Below are 19,814 nucleotides of genomic sequence, written 5' to 3'. Positions count from 1 at the left end.
TTCCATTACACACCTATTTAGAGTCCCATTAATTAATTAGTTTCACGCTTTGGAGGTAATCTGTAGCAGTTTTATTGGAATTATGTGCAACGAATCGTTTCACTGACTACACACAGAGGATTTGTTTGCCAGCATGTGTACATAGTAGCTACTTACTGGTTTATAAACAGTACGCTGCCTGAAAGTTTACAAGACTGAACAAATTAGTCTCAAATAGGTAAGTAGTGAAACATTTAATTTTAGTAAAATTTTTTAACATACACTCTGCCAGCTCTTCCATAAGACTTCAACTATGGAGCATCAGAGCAGTCCAGAAAGATATGATTTTAGGCTATACTTAAAACTTGCCTTTATGCCTCTCAGACGTTTTATGTTACAGGGAAACCAATCGAATGTTTTTATAGCTGCAAACTGAAATCCTTTCAACGCGACTGGCAGCCTTAGCGGTGAATATGTGGTTTCCCTGTGCACACAACTATTCTTACTAAGATGTGATAGATTATGTATGACAAACGTCATGAGCAAACAGAGGTATTGTGAATGAATAATCAAAACAGACTTTTATAAGAATATTGTGAGTCAACATCATATATTATTCTCACTGCATCGCTTTTGTGCTATCAATATTTTCTTTCCCTGCGACGAGTGACTTTAGAAAATTATGTCATATGAAATTAATAAGGAGATATATGCAAACTGCGATAAAATATAAATTCATTTGTATCCAACACTAGCAATTACATGAAGAGTAAAAGTTGGTGAAAATACCTGTTTCAGAAGTTCAGTACTTTCCTTCTTGTTCAAGTTTTCATCAAAATGTGCATCCGAAGTTTAAGAACATTCTGTCCTGTTTACTGACTCCTATTTATGTAATAATTTGTGTGGTTATTGTTGTTGCACGAAAGTGAATATATTGTGTTTTTCACAAAATTTAGGTAGAATTTATTTTGTGAGAACTACTCAACTATTCATTAAATTATTTGCTTATATCGCATTCCTTTCAACACTGTTCCGAGTGAGTTGGTGGAGTGGTTAGCATGATGGACTCGCATTCTGGAGGACGACGGCCGGCCGCGTAGGTCTAGCGGTTCTAGGCGCTCAGTCCGGAACCGCGCGATTGCTACGGTCCGGTGGCAGGTTCGAATCCTGCCTCGGGCATGGATGTGTGTGATGTCCTTAGGTTAGTTAGGTTTAAGTAGTTCTAAGTTCTCGGGGACTGATGACCACAGATGTTAAGTCCCATAGTGCTCAGAGCCATTTGAACCATTTTGAGGGCGACGGTTCAAATCCGCGTCCGGCCATACAGATTTAGGTTTTCCCTGGTTTCCCTAAATCGCTTCAGCAAATATCAGGGTGGTCCTTTTAAAAGGGTACGGTCGTTTTCTTTCTCCATCTTCCCTCATTCGATGGGACCTCGCTGTATGGTCTCCTCACCCAAGTCAAACAATCAACCAACCAATCAACAGTATTAATTATGATGATTATGTTATCTACAAGGGGTCTAAGTATATTTTTGATACGCGTTAAAGCTTATCCAAATTCGCAAGAGATAGCAGTGGACTCAAAACTGTAGTTTGTATATGGACGGTACGCTACATTCAAAGAATAAAATTTCTGCCGAGCAACAGTGTAAAGTCCACTGTGATGTAGGTTCATTCTTAAGTAAATTGTTTCCTGCCATTGATATCTCATTTTACCAGAATAATTGGGCATGCCATTGTATTTTGTTTCTTTTTCAGGCATTTGTCTCTTACATTTACTTTATTAAGAGGTTTTTCTAAGGCAATGTCTATATGTTCGCTTTTTTGGTTCTTTGCAGATCTGAATATGGTTGTTACTCACAGCCGAACCTAGCTTAGACATCTTATTTTCTGTATGTTCGCTTTTTTTGCTTCTTTGCAGATCTGAATATGGTTGTTACTCACAGCCGAAACTAGCTTAGATATCTTATTTTAAATGTGTTATATAAATCCGGCAAAGACATTAAATTTTAATATTCTCTGATGCCTCCTTTGTTTGAATTACGCAGCGATGCATTTTGTATTCTTTTTTTAAGTATAATTCATACCAGTTGTTTCTACAACCATGAATTCCATAACAATTTACCTTTTGTACGAGAATATCAAGACCCACACAGTGAAGCGTCTTAGTGGGATCACAGAAAATATCAACTGGTGGTTCTTATTCTGTTGAAGACTTGTAATATTTTTGAAAAAAAAAACCGCCATAAATTGGAAGTGCCTGGTATTTTCTCTGTGAGGTGCTAAGTTAAATGTCACTTGGATTTTCACCGCAGCAACACGGAAACTATTGATGCGACATTAGTAAAAAAAAAAAAAAAAAAAAAAAAAAAAAAAAAAAAAAAAAAAAAAAAAAACGCGAAGGAAAGATCCGCTGGGATGGAAATCGGAAGATGTGATGTGCGTGTACTGACAAACAAATGACTACATTTTCATTTTCAGAGAGGGATATCGTGCCACATTCTGATCAAGCGGCGCGTTAGATCATCAAAACCCCGAGGTGGCTGAAGTGCCCTGCCCATAAAGCTCCAAAAGTTCTCGATTGGGGAGAGATGCGGCGACTTTGCTGGCCAACGTAGGATTTGGCAAGCACGGAGACCAGCAGCAGAAACTCTCATCGTGCGTGGGCGCGCATTATCTCGTTGAAATGTAATCCCGGGATCGCCGGCCATGAAGGACAATAGAACGGGGCACACAGAATATCATCAATGTAAAGTTGTTCTGTTAGGATGCCGCCCATGACACCCATAGAGACTTTTCTATGAAAAGAAATGGCACCCCTCACAATCACTCCTGGTTGTCGGGTCGTATGGCGGGTGACAGGTTGGTATCTCACCATTGTCTCGGGCGTCTCTAGACATGTCTTCGGCCTGGTCTCTCATTGAATGGAGTAAAATTGTCTTCTGCGATGAGCCCCGCTTCGAAGTGAGCCCCGCCGACCACCGAGGACGTATCTGGCTGGAGGCACCCCAGACAGTGGTTAGATACCAACCTGACAGTCGGCCGCCATACGGTTCGACAACGAGGTTCAAATGGCTCTGAGCACTATGGGACTTAACAGGTGAGGTCATCAGTCCCCTAGAACTTAGAACTACTTAAACCTAACTAAACTAACGACAACACACACATACATCCCCGAGGCAGGACTCGAACCTGCGACCGCACTGGTCGCGCGGTTCCTGACTGAAGCGCCTAGAACCGCTCGGTCACAGCCGGCGACAACCAGGAGTAGTGGTCTGCCGTGCCGTTTCTTTTCATAGCAGAACCCCTTCGGTTGTCATACACGGCACCCTAACAGGACACTGAGAAGTCGACGGCAATCTACGGCCCATTTTATTGCCCATCATGGCTAGCCGTCCTGGGCAAACATGTCAGCAAGATAAAGCCTGCCCGCACACGGTGAGGGTTTCTACTGCTTGTGTTAGTGCTTCCCAAACCCTACCTTGGTCAGAAAAGTCGCCGGATCTCTCCAAAATTGTGAAAGTTTTGAATATTATGGGCTGGGCCCTTCAACCAGCTCCGTATTTTGACAATCTATTATTCGTAATTTGGAGCAGTAGTTCACGGGAGGACATTCAACAACTCTTTCAATGAATGCCAAGCCGATTGACTGCTTGCATAGAGGCCAGAGGTGGACCAATACTTTACTGACTTGCTCAACCTGTGAATATCTTTCTGTGGTATAAATCATCTATTTTTTCCTGAAATTCAAATCATTTATTTTTTTGTACATGTGCATCACATCTACCAATTTCTGTCCCATTCAGATAATCCCTTCATGGTGTGTAACATTCTTTGTCTTATAGTGTATGTCGTCCCATTTGAATTGTCATGTGATATTCAGTGACTGCTGTAACAATGGCAGCAGGACAGCGACAGGCATTTTCACTTTGGTCTGTCTAATGATATTCCAGAACAGCGAAATCGATTGTCACAGAACAACGGAAATGTCATGACATGCAGGGAAGACCATCATCAAAACGCAGCAATTTAGACACTCTAAAGAACACCACAGCAAAGGTAGCGAGGATGTCGGTTCCCTTTCTATTAACAAACTCAAGGGGCCTAATATTTTAAAGCAGGGCCGGCTACGGTATAAAAAAATGGTTCTAATCACTATGGGACTTAACATCTGAGGTCATCAGTCCCCTAGACTTAGAACTACTTAAACCTAACAAACCTGAGGACATCACACACATCCTTCCTTGCCCGAGGCAGTATTCGAACCTGCGGCCGTAGCAACAGCGCGGTTCCGGACTGAAGCGCCTGGAACAGCTCGGCCACAGCGGCCGGCACACACGCAGCACACGCGGGCTGTGTGCGAGCCGAGGCCCGTCACGTCACTCGGCTTTGGTCGGTCCTTCTCGAATTACCCAGAACAGCCAGACATTTCATTTGGAATTGCGGTTCGGCGTTTTTCGTTCGGCATAACTCTCTGACTTCGGCAGAGTCCTGGTGTCGGCGCTGTTTACCTTTCGCTACTTGTTTGTGGCATGAAGGACATCCACAGGTCCAGTGGCTGTTTGCACAAAAAAGATCCCGTCTAGAAATCTGTGGTCAAAACTCTTTAAAATTAATGGGAATGATAGGAGAGAGGAATGCGAATTCTCAATTATTTGCTATGAAACGACATTGCAGTACCAAGCAAAAGGAATTTAAGCATTTAGACAACAGAGAAAGAGCAAACAGTTGTTCTGTACATCAAAGAGCATTTTGTGCTAAATTTGCAGGCAAGGAGCACTTGAAGAGATTGGTGGTAAGAACAATAAAATTTCGAAGCCGCACATATTGTTCCACATCAGTTGCAACACTTTGCAATGGAACTGAACGAAGACTATGAAGACTTCATACATAACTGCAAAGTAAGTTGATTAAATCAAGGAGCATACCTGGGACGATTTTTCCATTCAAAACTAGCTATTATTGAATTTATGAACGCAAAAAGAGTGCGGGAATGAAAATTAGAACTTCCAGAATGGAATGGATGTTTCGCATTTTAAGTGGATTTGACTGCACACTGCCCACTTTGAGACATTGCACGGTAACTTCATTCTGATTTGATGCGGCAGCGTTAAAAAAGAAAATCGCGTTGTAGAAGGGACACATTACGACAAAGACAGTCCAGTTCCATAAGTTCACTGCCGTTAAGGAAAGGTTTGAAGAATTCACTCTCGCCTTGCAAGAATTCCAAGGAAAGCTGTTAAAAAGTTTTGAGGACACTGTCAATCTTACATCCGTTTTCGAGACCGTTCTCCGTTTCAGATGGAAGCACCCCTGTGCAAGTGCAGACGTAACTGCGAGGCCTGCGAGTTACAAAGGGCATTCAAAAAGTTTCGCACACCAGTCTCTAATTTTTTTTATTTTTTGCAGGAGAAGAATGAAATTTTTTGTGAAAATACCTGAAACATTTAGCTATTAAGTTGGTATATAAAAGTATTTTCTTTTATTTACACGTGAGCCATAATAGGCCGTGAAGTAGATGTCAGGCTGCGACAACGGTCGGTGATGGAGTTCCTCTTAAAGACCGGCGATGACTCTGCCATATCGATTCACAGGAAGTTGCTCCCTGTTTATGGGGAGGACACAGTGGATCGCAGCAGTATCCAGAGATGGTTGCAGAGGCTTAAAGAAGGTGATTTCTCTCAACTGGACAATCCACGATGCGGTAGACCATCGAAGGAAGTGACTGATGTGAATAAGGAGACCAGTGATCAAATCATCCAAAATGACAGATGTGTGACGATACGACAGCTTGCTGAAATGCTGAAATGACTGGTTTGTCACTGGGTAGTGTGGTGTCGCTGGTAGAGTCACTAGGGTACAGAAAAATTTGTGCACGTTCGGTGCCTAGATTACTGACAAGAGAAATGAAAATAGTGAGGAAGAATGTGTGCGAGGGTTTCATGACGACCTGTAGTCAAAAGTGGAAACAGTGTTTTGACGGCGTCATCACCCAGGACGAAACATGGTTGTTCTTGTGTGATCTGAGGTTTCCCGGCGTACAGAAATCTTGAAAATTTTCGCGTACTCAGCCAGGTAGCGTCGTCCAAAAGGCGTGATGTTTCGGCAAGCCGACTTCTTGCCATCTTCAGGCGTTCTTGGTGTCTGATTGATCTCTGATGGATGTCGACTTTATATAATCTCCACCCCTCTCTCGCAGCCTCCGTCTGGGCGCTTCTGAGCAGTCTGCGGTCGGTGGTGGGGGAAGGGCGGCGCTGGGTGGTGTCCTGTCAGGACACCTGAAGAAGAAGCATTGTCACCACGAAGGCAGAGTTCCGCAAGCGGCCGTAGCCGCGGAAGGACTGCGGCCCATGATCTGCCGCGGGGCGCCGCGCTTCCCCCACCACCCAAGAACGCCTGAAGATGGCAAGAAGTCGGATTGCCGAAATATCGTGCCTTTTGGACGACACTACCTGGCTGAATACCAGGGAAATTTTCAAGATGGTTGTTTTTGTCTGAAGCTGAGAGCAAAACCCAATCCATGGAGCGGCGTCATCCGGGTTCCCCTCGGAAGAAGAAACCAAGTCTTTTACGAACAGCAGGCCGAAAGGTGATGGCCTCCTTCTGGGAACAGTGTGGTGTCATTTTCATTGACTTTTTGGAAACTGACTCCACAATTAACTGGGACCGTCATTGTTTGTCACTGGACAAGCTGCGATGCACCATCAAGAACCACAGACCATAGCTTCAGGGTCAGCTCATCAGACTACGCCATGAGAACGCCTAACCCCATACAGCCCTTATGACGCAGGATAAAATCAGGAAAATGGGTTGGAAAATTGTTCCTCATCCTCCCTACAGCCGGGACTTGGCTCAGTCTGATTTTTACCTCTTTTGTCGTCCGAAGGCTCACCTGCGCGGTAAAACATTTGATAGTGAGAAAGACCTTATTTCCTGTGTCAAGCGATGGTGTAAAAGACATTCCCCAGAATTTTACCAAAGTGCATTTACATCATGGAAAGAACGTTGGGCCAGTTGCGTCACAGCTGATGGAGACTACATTGAATAGGCTCAATGTATAGGTAAATGTTCCGAGTATGATCACAAAAAATTTTATTCTGCTCCTGCTAAAAATAAAAAAATTAGAGACGACTGTGCAAAACTTTTTGAACGCCCTTTATAATTGAAGTTTTGAGGACAAAGCTTTTTGAGTTAAAGCTGTGCAGAACCTCTATATCCCTTTCCTCAAGTAAATTATGAAGTTGCCAACGTGCCGCAATATTACGTGGACTTATTCGCGTAAAAGACTTGTTTTCGATTATGAAACTAAAGAAGCCACGATTGCGTGGCAACCGTATGACGACAGTTTATACCACATAAAAATTATATGCTGTCTTCAACACGCCAAAAATAATCGATTAATACTGAAAACTTTTTTTGTTTATGATTTGTGTTGTTGAGAAATGTTAAATACAAAACCAAGTCGTATGCAGTGCAACTGCACTGCCATTTAAATGCCCGTGATTTCCCTAAAACGCTCCAGGAAAATGTCGGGATGGTTCGTTTGAAAGGGCACGGCTGAGTTCCTTCCGCGTCCTTCCCTAATCCGATGAGACCGATGACCTCGCTGTCTGGTCTCCTCCCCCAAACAACCCAACTCATTTAAATACGACGCATTCGCTGTTTTCTCCCCTTCCCCCTCCAGCTCTGACGTGACGTGGCGGTGGGGGAAATGTGAAGCGAGGTCCGGGCATGGCCAGTCAGCCGAAATCTAGGTCACGCCTACTCTAAGGAATTTTATTCAAGTTGAACTGGCCATGTAAGCCAACGCATTTTGTAACAGTTTTAGTAGTTTGTACTGCTTCCGCCAGAAATCATGCAGTCTTATTGTTCGAAAGTACTCCCACCTCTTGCAACTATCAGCCTACAGATTTAGCCACATATGCTCATAGGGTCCGACATTTTCGCCTCACATCTGACGCATCCTCATTGGGGAACAGATCTGGGGCGGTCGTGCTGGCCAAGAATCTTTAGAAGCACTTTAGAGCACTTGTCCGCGAAAGGCGAAGGTCCCGAGTTCCAGTCTCAGTCTGGCACACAGTTTTAATCTGCTAGGAAGTTTCATATCAGCGAACACTCCGCTCCAGAGTGAAAAATCTCATTCTGGAAACATCCCCCAGGCTGTGGCTAAGCCATGTCTCCGCAGTATCCTTTCTTTCAGGAGTGCTAGTTCTGCAAGTTTCGCAGGTAGGAGACGAGGTACTGGCAGAAGTAAAGCTGTGTGTCGTGCTTGGGTAGCTCAGTTGGTAGAGCACTTGCCCGGAAAGGCAGAGGTCCCGAGTTCGAGTCTCGGTCCGAAACACAGTTTTAATCTGCCAGGAAGTTTCAATCTTTAGAAACGTCGAAGAGACTGCTTTCAGTAGGGAAGGTAATGTGTGTCTGGGCATCATCTTTCTGGAAGAGTACAAGCCTCTGAGGAATTGATCCGTGTGGAGACTGAGTGCTGCATTGTCGTGTTTGAAGTTTCAGCCTGGCGACATCCTCCAGCCAGCGCTGGCTGCATCTCTGGCGAGCAGCGAACCTCCCGCTGCCAACTTGGACCTCAGCGTGTCCCTCCCTGTGGTGCCAGAGCTCCTGGCCTCCACAGCGTCCAGTGTGGAGGGTGAACCAGTGGGGAGGGTCGCGGTGGTCCTCGTCACCTCGCCTACAGAAGCGACAGTGGGTCTGCCGTCAATTATAGCGACTGTTCCACCACCTCTGCTGGTGGAGATGGACACGGACGCCATCCCCAGCTCCACCACCACCACCACAACGACCACCACCATCACTGTCGCCAGCGCTGAGCCTCCGCTACGTATCAGGTACCTGGACTTCACATACCATACTGCTTAGCTGGTACTCTGAAATATTGCCTGAGCGTGCAGCCGAATTTATTACAGCACACAGGTGAGATTCTTTCGAAGGCACAATACTTACGTAAAAGAGCAAAGGCATAAGCGAAATTAAGTTTTTCACAAAAGTTCCGGAGTCCACACCTGATGTTAATGCTGAACTGGCGCCATACTTCGATGTCAAGCCGAGTCGCCATCAGCAGACGATCTGATATTCTGTGGTGCAATTGCATTGCCTACTACATGTACAGATTGGTCCATTGATAGTGACCGGGCCAAATATCTCACGAAATAAGCATCAAACGAAAAAACTACAAAGAACGAAACTCGCCTAGCTTGAAAGGGGAAACCAGATGGCGGTATGGTTGGCCCGCTAGATGGCGCTGCCATAGGTCAAACGGATATCAACTGCGCTTCTTTTAAAATAGGAACCCCCATTTATTTATTACGTATTAGTGAAGTACGTAAAGAAATATGAATGTTTTAGTTGGACCACTTTTTTCACTTTGTGATAGATGGCGCTGTAATAGTCACAAACGTGGTATCACGTAACATTCGGCCAGTGCGGTCGGTATTTGCTTCGTGATACATTACATGTTCGCAAATGGCTCTGAGCACTATGAGACTTAACATCTGACGTCATCAGTCCCCTAGAACTTAGAACTGCTTAAACCTAACTAATCTAAAGACATCACACACATCCATGCCCGAGGCAGGATTCGAACCTGCGACCGTAGCAGTCGCGCGGTTTCGGACTGAAGCGACTAGAGCCGCATGGCCACCGTGGCCGGCATACATTACCTGTGTTAAAATGGTCCGTTTACCAGTTGCGGAAAAGGTCGATATCGTGTTGATGTATGGCTATTGTGATCAAAATGCCCAACGGGCGTGTGCTATATATACTGATTGGTATCCCGGACGACATCATCCAAGTGTCCGGACCGTTCGCCGGATAGTTACGTTATTTAAGGAAACAGGAAGTGTTCAGCCACATGTGAAACGTGAACCACGACCTGCAACAAATGATGATGCCCAAGTAGGTGTTTTAGCTGCTGTCGAGGCTAATCCGCACATCAGTAGCAGACAAATTGCGCGAGAATCGGGAATCTCAAAAACGTCGGTGTTGAGAATGCTACATCAACATCGATTGCACCCGTACCATATTTCTATGCACCAGGAATTGCATGGCGACGACTTGGAACGTCGTGTACAGTTCTGCCACTGGGCACAAGGGAAATTACGGGACAATGACAGATTTTTTGCACTCATTCTATTTAGCGACAAAGCGTCATTCACCAACATCGGTAACATAAACTGGCATAATATGTACTATTGGGCAGCGGAAAATCCACGATGGCTGCGACAAGTGGAACATCAGCGACCTTGGCGGATTAATGTATGGCGTGGCATTATGGGAGGAAGGATAATTGGCTCCATTTTATCGATGGCAATCTAAATGGTGCAAAGTATGCTGATTTCCTACGTAAAGTTGTACCGATGTTACTACAAGATGTTTCACGGCATGACAGAATGGCGATGTACTTCCAACATGATGGATGTCCGGCACATAGCTCGCGTGCGGTTGAAGCGGTATTGAGTAGCATATTTCATGACAGGTGGATTGGCCCGCACGTTCACCGGATCTGACGTCCCCGGATTTCTTTCTGTGGGGAAGTTGAAGGATATTTGCTATCGTGAACCACCGACAACGACTATCAACATGCGTCAGCGCATTGTCAATGCATGTGCGAACGTATTGCCAAATGCAGTGAGGTTGACTGACATCATTTTGAGCATTTATTGCATTGATGTAGTATTTACAGGTAATCACGCTGTAACAGCATGCGTTCTCAGAAATGATAAGTTCACAAAGGTACGTGTATCACATTGGAACAACCGAAATAAAATGTTCAAACGTACCTACGTTCTGTATTTTAATTTAAAAAACCTACGTGTTACCAACTGTTCGTCTAAAATCGTGAGCCATATGTTTGTGACTATTACAGCGCCATCTATCACAATGCGAAAAAAGTGGTCCAACTAAAACATTCATATTTCTTTACGTACTACACGAATATGTAATAAAAATGGAGGTTCCTATTTAAAGAAAGGCAGTTGATATCCGTTCGACCTATGGGAGCGCCATCTATCGGGCCAACCATAGCGCCATCTGGTTTCCCCTTCAAGCTAGACAAGTTTCGTTCTTTGTAGTTTTTTCGTTTGAAGATTATTTCCTGAGATACTTCGCCCGGTCACTATCAATGGACCACCCTGCATATACGCAGTGTAGACACCGCTGGCTGCGTCCATGTGCTGCTCCTTTGAAGTTCGCCGCCACTGGCGCCCATGGACTGCTGCCGCTGCACGCTATTTCGCCACATTCATCACATTCCGGCCTGAATGGACCAAAGTGTTAACGTTCGCAGGCAGACATTTTACTGGAGGATCAGGAATTTAAAGGACTGTACAGTGGTTCAGATCCAGTCTGATTGCGATGACAACATATGTAGAGAAGCACTTAATATTGACAATCAACGCACACAGAAAGATATGCATATTCGCCCTTTGCGTACGAGCTGTGGTTTCCTTGATCTACGACTGCCGCCCAACCGAGTGCTCTCTTACAGCTGTTCTCCCTCTCGCCGTGGCGAGTGTCCCGTTAGACGGCCTTGGAGGTGTCCTGGCCATTGTCCCTCAAGTACAAATAACTCGAGAGAGGCAGCACTCTCCAGTGATTCACTCAAGTGTAGTGACCGAACAGTGTGCCTGTGTGTTCTTTGAGTGCATTGCGATTTACTAGCCATTTAGAGTGTGGCAGTCCAAGCAGATGGTCGTGATTGGATGATGGGATTTACCAGTGCAGAAAAATTCGACATGCTCATGGTGTGTCTAGCAAGATATCCCAATAGCCGCGACTATCTCGGCAATTATTTATCAACCTCTTTAACCATTTACATGAAAGTGATAGTGTAACACCTAGACAACGCAAAAGAGGGAAAGCAAGTGACGACACAAGAGGAGAAAATTAACGTTCTTGCTGCTGTTGCAGTTGATTCGCGCGTTAGATTCTGCACAACTGCATGAGGGAGTGGCATCAATCAGGCAAGTGTCCAACGCATTCTCTATCATCGTGGCTTACATCCCTATCACATCTCTCTGTATCAAGACCTACAGGGAAACGATTCTGAGACTCGTGTTAACTTCTGTACATGGGCATTAAGACAAGATGCTTCAGATGTACCATGTATCTTGTTTAGTGATGAAGCCACTTTTACCAATAATGGACAGCTAAACTGCGGAAACATCCAGTATTGGTCATTTGGCTTCATCAGGGGGAACGTCAGTGTCTATGGAGTGTAAACTGACGCCTGTAGACTTTTTTCTGTAGGGAAAACTGAAAGACACTATGTACAAGGACACCCAACGATATGTAACGCCGTATTACTGCAGTCTGCTCGGATATCTCCACTGAAATGCTAGCACATGTGCAGAAGTCGTTCCATACCAAACTGGAATCATATAGTCAGTGGTCAGCAGTGGTCATTCTGAACACAACCTGCAATGGTCAACTGTCTCGTTACCGATCAGTGTATGGACTTGTGTTGTTCTTCTGTGTGTGCTATCACAGATATTGTACAATGGAATCTTTTCAAAACTCGACATGTACACTACTGGCCATTAAAATTGCTACACCACGAAGATTAAGTGCTACAGACGCGAAATTTAACCGACAGGAAGAAGATGCTGTGATATGCAAATGATTAGCTTTTCAGAGCAGTCACACAAGGTTGGTGCCGGTGGTGACACCTACAACGTGCTGACATGAGGAAAGTTTCCAACCGATTTCTCGTACACAAACAGCAGTCGACAGGCGTTGTCTGATGAAACGTTGTTGTGATACGTCGTGTAAGGAGGAGAAATGCGTACCATCACGTTTCCGACTTCGATAAAAGTCAGATTGTAGCCTATCGCGATTGCGGTTTATCGTATCCCGACATTGCTGCTCGCGTTGGTCGAGATCCAATGACTGTTAGCATAATATGGAATCTGTGGGTTCGGGAGGGTAATACGGAACGCCGTGCTGGATCCCAACGGCCTGTTATCCGTATGGCTGTAACGGATCGTGCAGCCACGTCTCAACAGATGGGGACGTCTGCAAGACAACAACCATCTGCACGAACAGTTCGACGACGTTGCAGCAGCAGTGACTATCAGCTCGGAGACCATGGCTGCGGTTACCCTTGACGCTGCATCACAGACAGGAGCGCCTGCGATGGTGTACTCAACGACGAACCTGGGTGCACGAATGGCAAAACGTCATTTTTTCGGATGAATCCAGGTTCTATTTACAGCATCATTATGGTCGCATCCGTGTTTGGCGACATCGCGGTGAACGCATATTGGAAGCGTGTATTCGTCATCACCATACTGGCGTATCACCCGGCGTGATGGTATGGGGTGCCACTGGTTACACGTCCCGGTCACCTCTTGTTCGCATTGACGGTACTTTGAACAGTGGACGTTACATTTCAGATGTGTTAAGACCCGTGGCTCTACCCTTCATTCGATCCCTGCGAAACCCTACATTTCAGTAGGATAACGCACGGACGCATGTTGCAGGTCCTGTACGGCCCTTTCTGGATACGGAAAATGTTCGACTATCGCCCTGCCAGCACATTCTCCAGATCTCTCACCAATGGAAAACGTTTGGTTAATGGTGGCCGAGCAACTGGCTCGTCACAATACGCCAGTCACTACTCTTGATGAACTGTGGTATCGTGTTGAAGCTGCATGGGCAGCTGTACCTGTACACGTCATCCAAGCTCTGTTTGACTCAATGCCCAGGCGTATCAAGGCCGTTATTACAGCAAGAGGTGGTTGTTCTGGGTACTGATTTTTCAGAATCAATGCACCCAAATTGCGTGAAAATGTAATCACATGTCAGTTCTAGTATAATATATTTGTCCAGTGAATACCCGTTTATCATCTGCATTTCTTCTTGGTGTAGCAATTTTAATGGCCAGTAGTGTATTTTGGTGGCCGCCTTATGTGCAACGGAGAATTGCAAATTTAATTATTTACCATACCCGCCAATGTTGGGTACGTGTATGAAATTACACTGACAAGTTACCATGTCTTCCAGGTGCTTCACTTTTTTTAAATTTATTTTCTTTTAATTTTTTGTCAAGACGTGGGCTGGCGGCATGATATGCAGGGGACTGGGCAAATATATAACACCGACATCTAACTGTAGCAACGCTTACATGGAATAACTGATAAGCACCCAAATGACCTTCCCGTTAGCAGTGAGTCGGATGAGGTGGCGATGCGCGTGCTGCAAGGCGTACAGCGGCGCGCGCAGCAGAGCCAGCGGCTGCGGCAGCAGATCCTGCCGGAGCTGCGCTCCTCGCCGCCCCCCTCGGAGGCGGCAGCGGCAGCGGCTGGGGGCCGGACCGCCCCCAACAACGAGTCGGTGTCGTACCAGCGGCGGCAGCTGGTGGCCAGCGCGGTGCGCGTCGTGCAGGAGCTGGAGCGCCTGGAGGAGCGCGGAGAGGAGTGCCCCGCAGCAGGGCCCGAGGAGCGCGCCTTCCTGCGGCAGCTGCTGCAGTACGCGCCGGGACCGGGCGCCGGCCGCGGCGAGCTCTCCAGGAGCATCCGACACCTGCGCCGCCTCGTCGCCGACTACGACAAGCTGACGGCCGACGAGAAGCGGCAGGTGCAGGGCGTGCGCGACTACCTGGCCCGCCAGCTCTCCAGGCTCTACAGCCTCACCCAGGCCTCCACACTGGCACCGCCGGTCAACGACAGGTACAAACAAGTGTCTGTACTAGGCTAATGGCGCACTGTGCTGTTTCGCGAAGCGAGGCTTTCTTCCTTGGCACGAGGGTGACTCAGTTGCAAAACCTTAAAAGTTCCGTACAATTTCGAAAAGTTGTGTGGTGGAATTGGTAGGTGGCAGTAGTGTTGCTTGAGGTTCAGAAAGTGAGCACCAGGTGGCAGAGTGATAGTCAACGCAGAAGGCAGCAGCGTCCAAAACAATATTGCCAACTCGCTGTCACGTGCACCGCGATTGAGCAGCGATCTTTGATCCGTTGATTGTGTAGTAAAAGCGCCAAACCACAGATGACAGAACGACGTCGCTGTACGGTGATTCGTTTTTGTCTTTGCAGCAAATGTAAGAGTGATGTAGGGAATTTAAAAGTTGTGTAACTTCTGTGGAGGATGTGTAAGATCAGGGCAGGCTCACCGCGTAGTGACGGACGAATACTGTATTAGTGGAGGAGGTTGTAAAGGAGAGCACACACATAACTCTGAACGAAGCAGCCCCAAGTTTGATGATTAGTGTTGGTAGCGTAGAACATTTGTTTACAAGGTACTGCACTTCAAAAATGGTTCAAATGGCTCTGAGCACTATGGGACTTAACATCTGAGGTCAATAGTCCCCTAGAACTTAGAACTACTAAAACCTAACTAACCTAAGGACATCACACACATCCATGCCACAGGCAGGATTCGAACCTGCGACCGTAGCGGTCACGCGGTTCCACACTGAAGCGACTAGAACCCCACGGCCACACCGGCCGGCTACTGCACTTCGGTAAGGTGCCTGCAACATGGTTGCCACTTTATTGTAGAATTGAAAGGTCATCGCATCGCTGCCTGTGAGGAACCATTGTCACATCAAAGGATATACAAATGGTGTAAAAGGCTCTGAGCACTATGGAACTTAACTTCTGAGGTCATCAGTTCCCTGGAACTTAGAACTACTTAAGCCTAACTAACCTAAGGACATCACACACATTCATGCCCGAGGCAGGATTCGAACCTGCGACCGTAGAGGTAGCGCGGTTCCAGACTGTAGCGCCTAGAACCGCTTGGCCACCCCGGCCGGCAAAGGATATACATTTCTGGGAAAATTTGTTACAGGCAATGGGACTTGAGTCCACTATTACCACCCAGAAACCAAAAGATCAAGTAAGGAATCCCACCACAGCTCGTCGCCAAACCGAAATAAGTTCAGCACTAACTGTCTGGAAAAGTGATGCTCACTCTCGTCTGTGCTGCAAATGAAGTAATTCTGAAGCATTACATGGATAGGGGAGTGATGGTAATCGGTATTTCTTATTCATACATGATGCAAAATCAACTTCGCCCTGCAGTCTGGAGTAAACAACGAGGACTTGTGACTTTAGGACTATTGCATCAGCACAACAATGCCCGACCACATACAGCGTGTAAGAGAGTTGAGACTATTTAGGAAATTAAATTTTGATGTCTGCTAAATCCTCCTCATTCACCAGACCTCGCTCGTAGTGACTTTCAACTGTTCAGTGCACTCAAAAAAGCACTGGGAGGCAAGCATTTCAGAACTGACGAACAGGTGAAAATCTTGGTGCCCCACTGGCTACATGCACCACCACTTTCATCAGGATATCTATACACTTTCAAAGCCTTATAGTACGTGAATTCGCGTCATGGGGGTTATGTGAAAAATGCCACATAAGTTTTTTGTCCATTGATGCTATTAAACAATTGTAGCACTTTTAAGGTTTTCATTTGTGTTGTATCGTACTTTTGATACATCCACAGAACGAGATTGTACTCATCGCTACCCTTAGGGAAACACCATGAAAGGAGAACGAGGAGAACACTGGAACACTGATAAAGATTAGTGACAAGGACACCCACATTTTTTGATGAATACTCAACTTTGTACAAATCGTTTCAGGTAGTAGATCCTGAAATTCAACTACTGTTCCAGAAGTTAAGGCTGGAGAGTAAATAGATCTTGTCCCACCAGGACATTCACTGAAGATGGGCTGATTTGGACTCCCTAGAAGCATATGGTGTGGTGCGAAATACACAAGTAGGAGCTTGTCTTCTTGATAGTTGAGCTGACTTGGAACTACTCACCTTGTTGTGGCGCCAGCACGTAGTACTTCTCTGGTGGCGCCACTGCTATGACTTCCTGATGCAGCACTCACTGGGCCACAATGCCATCTCTGGAGTGGGTTGTCGACCTGTCGACGAATGTGATGCTGGTTGGTGAAGTGTGCTGTGCTTATGACGCCACACTCCTCCCCCACAACTCTCCTGGCCATAGTCGCATATGGCTTTGGTGTGAACTGATGAAGGGAGCAGGGGCGTCAGGGTACAGCCGCACGAAATGGGACAGGAACTGGGACCAAAGCCGGCGACAGGCTCCCGTCCGCGCCCTGGCATTTGCCCTGAGCCCTCATGGGAATGATTGGCAAGCCACAGGAGGGGCGCAAGCCTACATGCAGGGCTGGAGTCTCTAACGCTGGAGGACCCCATCAGAGAGGATGGGAAGCGTCTTGGGCTGGGATGACATCTGGTCCGCAGCAGACGGCCGAGACCCTGGCTCCTGGCTGCGTGCTGCATCTGTCAAGCGAAACGCTGTGGTAGGGTCACAGAGTCTCATAGGGCAGAGCTGGTTCTAAGTCTTTTGAGCAGCGACACTGTAGGGGAAGAAACCAAAAACATGTCCAAGGGCAAATGAAACGGTCCCTCGTTCCCATTGACTTCCAGGCCAGAAGGTTATAGCAGGGCATCCTTCATCTGAAAATGAGAATCTTTGTACTGGTAGGTACTCTTCATTGGTGGGAGCAGCAGATGAGGGAGGCTGTGATGCCGGTGGCTCTGCAGGTGTTTGGGCAGGGAAGGTCCATTCTGAGGTATCGCACATTAGGTGGACAGTAACTGTTGCAAGACCTGCTCCAGTGAATGACTTGCACGGAATTTATTCACCTGCACCATGGATGTTCATACGAAACATTTAGCTTCACCATGTAATTGCGGATGGAACGGCGCTTTGGTCACATGTTTAATACTGTTTGCCGTGGAAAATAGTTCAGATTCCTCTAAGGTGAACTACGGTCCATTATCAGACACTAATACTTCCAGCAAGCCCTCCATGAAAAAATTGAAGTAAGTGTTCTGATAGTACTGGTCGACATCGTAGAATTCATAAGAACCACAAAGAGAAACGAGTGAAGGCAGCCACTTCAATAAATCATTGTATGCTTCAGAAAGGTCCAGAAAATGTGGATGCTTTTCCACATACTGCTGGTGCATGGCCAGTGAGAAAAGCGTTGATGTAGAGCCGTCTGTTGCCCCAAGCAAACGGTGCACCGTGACGCCATGTCTTCAGACTGAGCATCCATCCGCAGCTGTCTCGTATGCTATGTGACGAAAGACCATGGGAAAATTGTGAACGGCAGAAGCATCCAGAGCATCTATCTGACAACACAATTCTTTGGAGGAGTCGAACTGGTCATTCTCGACCACCTGTAACGTTGACACATCGGCTTTGTAATGTTGAGTCGTAAGGTAGTACAAAATTTTTATAGTTGTCGTCCAACAGCAATATAGCCCATCGTTGTAATTTATGCGCTGTTTGTGGTGGAGCTGGCTTGATTGGGTGGAAGAGTGAAGTGAGTGGCTTATGACCCATGACCACGTAGAACTTCCTTCCATAGAGTTAATGATGGAACTTGGCTACAACATAAACGATCGCCAATGTTTCTTTTTTATCTGACTGTTATTTGCCCTAGCCTTAATCAGAAGTTTGGAGGGAAGTGCTATTGTATGATCCACTGATACGACACGATGTGACAGAACGGCGTCTAGGCCAATAAAAGAAGCATCAACCGCCAAATCACTGCTTTAACTGAATCAAAATGTGAGAGACCTGTGTTACTAAGCAGCGCCCATTTCAGTTCATCAAAAACCAACTGACATTCCTTGGCTCATGCAAACGCAACATCCTTATACCGTAACTTGTGAAGCGGAGCTGCAGTCTGAAAGACGTGTGGAATTCCCTAACACTACTTTAGGTTCCTTTAGATTTTTGGGAGACGGCAAATTTTTGATGACTAGCAAACGAGTCGGAGTGGGGTGAATACCCTGTCCGTTAATGACATGTTCCAGGTATTCTATTTCTGTGTGAAAAAAAGAGCACTTGTCTTTGCAACACCTGAGGGCTGCTGATAACAGTACTTGCAAAAGGCGCTCGAGACTGGCTAAATGTTCTGCAGAACGTCCACACACGGCAATGTCGTGAGGGTAATTTGAAAAAGAATACGCCTTGGCAGTCATTTTTTTAAAAAAGTGTTGAAAGATCTCCGGCACTGAGGCACTACCGAAGGGCACGCGTTGAAATTCAAATTACCCGCGATGGGTGATAGTAACCAAAACTTTCTTTGAGTAGTCATCCAAAGGCAATTAGAGGTAAGCATCTGCCAAGTCTATCTTGGAAAAGTAAGGACCCTCGCTTAATCTGTCCATCAGTTCCTCTGAGCAGTGCAAAAGATACGTGTCTGTCACTGTCTGAGAGTTCACAGTCGACTTAAATTCAACACACTGTCGAAGGCGTCCTGAAGGTTTGTGAAGGTTGACTAATGGGGAAGACCAATGACTTGCACTCATTGGCTTGATGACCCCATCATCTTGCCATTTCCATAACTGTTCAGCGACCTGTTTCCTAATGGCAATGGGCACTAGCCTAGCTTGACAAAACTTTGGTTGTGTATTGTCTTTGAATGACACATGAGCTAAATGTTGTTCGCACAATCAAGACGATCACTAAAAGTTCATTAACCCATTAGTGCCCAATTTATTTCTATTTAACATATATTCTTAATTTTTGGAAAACTATATCCTGGCAACCTAATTTATGGAAATATGAGGAAATTTAGTTCTCTTAGGGCCTGGATGTGAAATCCTGCTCCAGCCTCATTTTAAGACACTGATGGCTTAAAAGTTGGTCAGTCCTTACACTGCTTACTAGAATAATGACAAGGGATAACTCACAATAACATTTCGAAATTGTTATTTATTTTACAATAAGTCATATTTACAAAAGTTTTAGCCCAACACCTTTTCAAAACCAAATTATAGTCAAGGCCTAGTATGATATTTGGGAAAACATTCCATCAGAGCG

This window comes from Schistocerca piceifrons, chromosome 3 (genome assembly GCF_021461385.2).
Source record: "Schistocerca piceifrons isolate TAMUIC-IGC-003096 chromosome 3, iqSchPice1.1, whole genome shotgun sequence".
Lineage (NCBI taxonomy): Eukaryota > Metazoa > Arthropoda > Insecta > Orthoptera > Acrididae > Schistocerca > Schistocerca piceifrons.
Note: the sequence above shows the minus strand (reverse complement) of the source record.